Source organism: Sinocyclocheilus grahami, unplaced genomic scaffold (genome assembly GCF_001515645.1).
Source record: "Sinocyclocheilus grahami isolate Dianchi unplaced genomic scaffold, SAMN03320097.WGS_v1.1 scaffold827.1, whole genome shotgun sequence".
Classification (NCBI taxonomy): Eukaryota; Metazoa; Chordata; class Actinopteri; order Cypriniformes; family Cyprinidae; genus Sinocyclocheilus; species Sinocyclocheilus grahami.
In genome coordinates, this window is record NW_015506006.1 from 348822 (window position 1) to 356103 (window position 7282).

Sequence of the window (7282 nt, forward strand, 5' to 3'; positions counted from 1 at the left end):
CTGTACACAGCCAGAAGCCTGAAGTACTAGAACATAGTGAAATCACCACATGCAGCAGTTGAAGTGCCGATACCAGTAGCACAGGCCTACTAGCCATGTCATGCTATACACAGGGACTCACTTTTTGCTACGCCCGCATGAATGGAGGAGAAAAAAAAGATTCTAGTTGCCTAGGAAACGCTTCACTCCGATAATTATTACTGTAACTATCTCTGCACACCCCACCTATAATAGAAATGGATCATAAATTATAATCAGACTGGCAGACCTCTGTGGCTAGGGCTACTCACTGCTGCCACCCTCTGGCCAATCATGGCTCTCTGCCGTTCTCCGTCCCTGCTGTCTGTGTGTTTCTGAGAAGACTGAGGATGCCCTGAGAGCTCATTCTAATTTATGCTCTCCGCTGAACAGAAATTCAAATATTTATGTATTTGATGTTTTTAGACTGTTTTCGGAGAATAATTATTGTGCGTTGAAAAAATGCAGTTAACCGCCAATTGAAACATGGCTTCATGCAGGATTGCATGTCTTTAAATATTTAAAACTATGAATTCCCATGGCCATATCCTAAGTAATCAAAAAACAATTAAATATTCTTCCAGTTGAGAAATGCTTTTTTGTTTGTTTATTTTTAAAATAATTTGTGCCTTTAAGAAAAAAAAGAAAAGAAAAAAAAACAAACAAGAATGTAGGGTTGTGCAAAACTTGCAAAGTGAGCGTCCTACTTTCCTCTCTTCCCAAGAACTGGGAGGCAAAGAATAAATAAATAAAAAATATAAACTAAAAAAACAAAAAGTTTAAAGTTAGCAGCATCATAAATTTTTCAAGCAACCAGCCAAATAGGAAATAAGATAATTATCAGTATAGATCATCTTCACTTCATACAGAACTTTAATAAACTGCGTACACTGTCCAATCCTGATAGACACAGAGACAGCTCCTACATTGTTGAGGGGACATTTAAACATTTCAGTCTCTTAAAATGATTTAGTGAATGGGACTTGGGCAGCGTGGAGATGCCTGGCAAGCAGACGCGCGATGGTGAGGCTACAGCTGCCTTAAATGCGGTTCCATGAAATAGAAACTGTCTTAAATCAACCAAATACAGCTGATTTTAATTCAGCTTCCCTTTTGTGGTGTGGAAAAGTGGTTTTGATTCAAGACGAATGTGCAACAAAGGGTCTTCACCGCTGTGCCAGCTTACCCAATTACTGGCAAACTGCTGGGTCTTAAACCAGCTATCACATGTAAACATTTCCTGCAGCCACCACCCCCTCGGTTTTTACCAGGGCACTGCAAGTTCAGGGGTGGGGGTACATCTACTCTGCCATGCCTTCTTCAATCAAACACATGATGCTGAGGTTTGGCACCCACAGAGGCAGAATACAAAAAAGTTAATTCTTTTTTAATTTCTGGAGTACCGAGCTGACAAACACCACTTATTTTGTTCAGGGGAAAAGAGAGAGAGCGAGAACAAGTGGCTCTGTGCATCACAAAAAAACATCTGACTGTATTTAATCAGTTAGGAGTCTTGTGTCATTTTCACCCATTAACTTCATGTGAATCATGGACAAGTTTCTTCCACTTGTCTCAAAAAGTGCACGCCGCTCTTTAATGCCAACTCTGCCATGAATGCACATCGGTTTCAAACTGCACATTCGCAGTTTGGTCATCAGGCTGTCAAGCATTTGATCTTTCAAGTTGACTCCTGTGCATAAAAGAGCACAGAAAGTTATGCTGCAGCAAAACTTTCAGATCTTAAACAATGAAACTGCTGCACCTACATAACAAGAGTGAGCTGGAAAAATTATAACAGCTTTGACAACTTCCTGAAAACAGAACTCTGATCACAGAAGTTTACCGCATGTTAGCAATATGTTGGATTCAAACTGTACAATGCAAATCATAGTGGAGATTCTCATTAGTAGGTATTGACAAGCCACATAAAACAGCCTTCTTATGTGCGCCCGTTCGCCATGCCAGCTTTTTCGGCTCACCTCTCCTCTTCTCTCCTTTTGTCTCATCTTTCCGCCTGAGCTGTAGCCGTGCATATTTCAGATCGGCATGACAGACAGTGGAAATTATTTATCCCGGGTTCTGAGCTCGTGGCGAACTGTTTAAGCATTCATACTAACAAAGGGCAGCGGAGTCACAACGAGGCTGACAAGGCCTCTCTCTCTTTCTCTCTCTCTCACACACACAGCAGCACTTTTCAGAAAGACTGTTTTTTCCCTGATTCTCTGACCTTTGAAGCAGCTTAGGTTCACAAAACACTTCCAAACAGTTCTCTCTAATGGCCCCCTACTCAAACAATCGGCAGAAAGCTCCGACCAAGATGATTGATCTCCGACAAGCAGCTCGATGTAGCTCCATGAATCATTAGATCAGCTCGGAGGTAAAGAGAGAGAGAGAGAGAGAGAGAGAGAGAGAGAGAGAAAGAGGGGAGAGATAGACCAAACCGGTCTGCAAAGGTAACGAAAGATGAAAAAAAAGAAGGCAGACATATTGCATGCAAATAAGCTTCCACGCAGCTGAGCATTTCAAAAAATCAAATGAATGGTGCATATTTGACATATGAGGAAATCGAGCTTGGGTCTCATTGTATTGTAGCTCAACACAAATGGAGATCACTAGGTTGCTACATATGTCTGTTTTTTATATCTGTAGCGTTTAAGCAGGTATCGCTATCCCATCCTGAGCGCTGGCTATGCTGGTGGGGGGTGAGCATAAAACAGGGCAGTAACATGATTTTGAACATGTTATAATCATGGCAGGACTTACCATTGAGCTTGAGTGGGCTGCAGCCCATGGGCCCCGCCTTTGCCCGTTTACATTTGTTTGATTTGTTCATTATATGCCAGTCAGAATTCAGAAATTATTAGCCGCATTTCCACTGCACACGCAAGATCTGAACGGGCCAGTCAGGGCTACAGATTACAACTACGACCGTCGAGGCCACAATAAAACAGCATAAACTGGTATTTATGATTATTTCACATAGAAAAAGGACACACGTATTGAATCACGTCTGCACCGATTGGTTTGTTATCACATGGCTACTTTAAACAGCCCCATTAAGCCTTTAGCCCCAAAAAGTGCTCATTTAGAAAGATAATAATAAATTCTCAAATGTTCACACATCATTTCTTTACAGAGGATGATTCTATATTACTATATTACCCACTAAATTATGCGATCATCTGATGAGTTTTGAGCGCTCTCTCATGTCTTACTGCCATTATACATAGTGGGGAAGAAATGTCATCAAAATGATTTTAAATAAAGAAAATAGCAATTTAATTTAGCCTATCACACAAACAAGAGTCCTGTTTATTTAATTTTTTTCGAATATCTGCACGATCGCAAATGTACAATAAACAACAACTTACAGAGTAACTTTCAGACACAAAATTCCGTTTTGCTCCATCAGAAAGAAAATAGAACAAACAGCAGAACCGCTGCGTCTCCGAACAACAGTTTTGTTCTTCAGCATTACACGGACCAGCAAATGATTCAGTCAGGCTATAAGTACAGTCGTTTGCAAAGTTAAATGAATCAGCTTTTTAAACGAATCGGTTGATTCGGCTCACTCATTAAGACAGTCACTTGATGCCACCTACTGGCGGTTGTAGTTTCATATTTTAAAAAGTGGCTTATTTCATTTTTGCAATCCTTTAATATTTCTACATTAAAATGTAATATTTAAACTTAACATTTATGCACAATCCATCTATGAATTTTGTTGATAGTGATTTAATTTGATTGTTAATAGCCAGCATGTATTTTTATTCGATTTAATTTATTGATTAAATAAGAACCTGACATAATAGGACACAGATATGACAATAACTTTTATAATACTAATAAGCCAACATCTCTGGCTTTTCCTTTTTTTTTTTACTCAAAGTTATTTCAGGGTTTTGATCTCTCAACTGAGAGAACACATCCAGTTTATTATATTATAATGAATATTTAATATTACATTTAATCTTTGACTATAGCCCAGACATTTTGCATATTAATTGTACTATTTATTAACCTCAAAGCATATGTTTGTGTATTTTGTGTTACTCCATCATGATGTTCTATTTGAGGGCATTTGTAGTGTAGGGCCCAAACATAACCTCAGGCCCAGGGGCCCACGCCCCCTTAAGTCCTGCCCTGGTTATAATGCCCCAGGACAGCAATATCAGTCCATGCTGCCCAGAGAGAGAGTAGTACATGTCTTTCTTTCTTTCTTAGAAATAAAGAAAAAAGAAAGAAAAAAATTAGAGAAAAATATGTACAGAAAAACAAAGATAGAGGAAAAGAAAGAGGGAAAGGGAAGTAGGAAATGAGGAAGAATTGAAGGACAGAAAGAATGAAAAAATAGCAAAAGAAAGCATGAACGAGTGAAAGAACAAAAAGAGAAAGAGCAAAAGAAAGAAAGAAAGAAAGAAAGAATGGAGATAAGGAAGAAACAATTGAAGGACAGAAAGAACAAAAATAGTGTTGTAACAGCATTCATTTTTAGTTGTTTATTTATTTATTAAACACAATTTTGTTATCATGCTAATAAAGCTCATTTGAAATGAATTGAAAGAAAGAACGAAAGAAAGAAAGAAAGAAAGAAAGAAAGAAAGAAAGAAAGAAAGAAGCATACAGTACAAGTGGGAATGAAAATAGGAAACAGGAAGAAAATGAAAGAGGGGATAAGACATGTGAGACAATGTGGATGACTGATAAATGCCATTGCCTTTTCCTGCTCTTCACTGAACTATCACACACTATCACACAGCATTTCTGAGGCAGCACCGGTCTTTAATGTAGCGCTGTGCTCAGGCTGCTGCAAGCCACTGACAACAAGGTGAGCAAAGAAGACCTGTCAGCATGTGTGAGACACTGCTCACTGCAGGAGACAAGAACAAAACAGCACACATCAGTACCTAGATTTTTACAGCACTAAAGAACCATTACTACACATCTACATGTACATAGTAAACTGCTTTGCATTTTTGTCATTTTATAGAATGAGACCATCAAATAGGACACAGGAAATGAAGAGATTGTTGGGATCTGGAAATTGTACAATTTGAACCAGAGACGTTTTATTACTATAAATTAACAAATAAATAAAAAAATTATAATAAATTACTTTACATCTTACTTTTAAGTGAAAATTCTCATTTAAAGCATTGCATTAAGAGAGATATGGCCTGTGTGACCCTTGCCCATCTCATTTTGCTCTGAACTTAACTGAATCTGAATGCTATATCAAAGCCAGCAGATGCCGGGACACAGAAGTGGTCTTGTCTATTGCAGGCAGATGCGGGCAAGCAGAAAATGAACAAAAGCTGCCCTTGTTTCCACTAGTGTCACTGTGTGAGAAAGACTCAAAGCGTGTCAGACTGGCAGTCAGGCAGCACCGCTGGAACAGACAGACAGCTTCTCCAAGCCTTTCATACCTGTTCATGTTTGCAATGTTCAGCTATTCATCAGGTATGAGACTAAGTTTTTAGAGCACACAAAAAGCATGGATGGACAGAGAGATGTGAAAGGGAGGAAGTGGATGCCACAAGTATAGAGGCAGCTGTGCAAGAAAAAATTGAATGTAAAAATGTGTAATAACTAGAGTGTTAATTCACGTTAATTTAGTGTGATTAATTATAAAGAAAAAAAAACTACAAATTAACACAATTAATCATGCACCCTGACCTATAAGTAAACTGCATAAGGAATTTTCACCTTCATGTTTCTCTTGAGAAGCATTTTTTTAAATTGAAGTCCACCTCAGACAGATATATCAATATTTGATATCTAGGCAATTCATTGTGTCAGTTAATTTACTGAATTAAATCATATCATGCAATACATTTTAAATTAATGAAATTTTAAATTATCGACAGCCAATTATTATTAGTAGTATTATTATTATTTATTATATACTTGATATACTACTAATAATTATGAATAAATAAACAAGAACAACAAAATAATGTAAACTGCAATAACACCGACATGTAATAATTTCAGCTAATTGCATGAAAGTTTAAAAGTGCATTTTTCATTGTTAATACCACATACCAAATTTACATGGAAGAACAAGGGACAATGATAATACGATCAGTGACCTTTGCACCAGCTCACACACTCCTCCCCGTTGAGAGGTCAAAGGTCACATGTCTCAACAACTCTGAGGATGTTTACACAAGCCTTACACAAATGGACAACACACTTCAAGCGGGCACAGGTCAGCAGGTTAACTCTCTACACACCTATAGAGTGACTGTTATTTCTGTATGTACTTAGGGCCCTATGATTTTCGCAGTGCGGAAAAGGCGGACCAAATCGCAGAATCCAGTCAAAAAAAAATAAAATAATTTAATTTACTGGATAGTCACAGAATTTGTCAAAGTTTGGATGAATGAATCAAAAGTAGGTCATTACACTTAAATCAAATCATGATATGGACTAGTATCTGTAAATATTAAGCTGCAAAAAGACTATTTAATTATGCATCCTGCATGTTCTGTGTGTTTCTGTGTCAAACAAATAATGGGAAAAAACGGAATCTAGAAAAATTCTAACGGAATTCAAATGGAATTTGGGGGGGGGGGGAAAAAAAAAAAAAATTGGGGGTTCTCCCCCTGTCCTCGCCAACTCGCACACACACACACAAATACAAACACACACAAAATATAACTCCCACCCCCCACATCACATATTTGCCAGCAACAATATCACGGCACAGTGGCAGAACATAGCTAAATACTGCCACTCGTACACACAGGTGACTTTAATGCAGAGATTAGAACAAACCACCACAATGATGAAGTAAAAATACAACATCATGCTTGTCTCCAGTTGAGCGATTTGAGTGTCAGGAAGAAAAAGGCAAAAACATTCAATTTAAATTTGGTTCAGAGCAGAAAAGCTTAAGACAGGAAGCCAAACCCAAATGTCAATTCTAAAGCATTTAGGTGTTAGCTCAGCTTTTTTAACCGTATTGACCCTTAACACTTAACAGGAAGAAAAGACATGAGGTAATGTTAGAACTGACAGCACCTCACAAAACACAGACAGTTTTAAACTCACAACCACAGTCTAACACAAATCTAACAGTAACAGAACCTGTTCTTTTTTTTTAGGTCCACCATTTAATAATCAATTAATGAAGAAAACTAAAACATCACACACTACGCACTCCTAATCAATAAAAAAAACCAGTCAATAGCACCTTGACTATGACTAGCCTCTGCCAAAACCTTTTCCAAGCTCAAAACTTGTGCGGCAGCAAATTAAT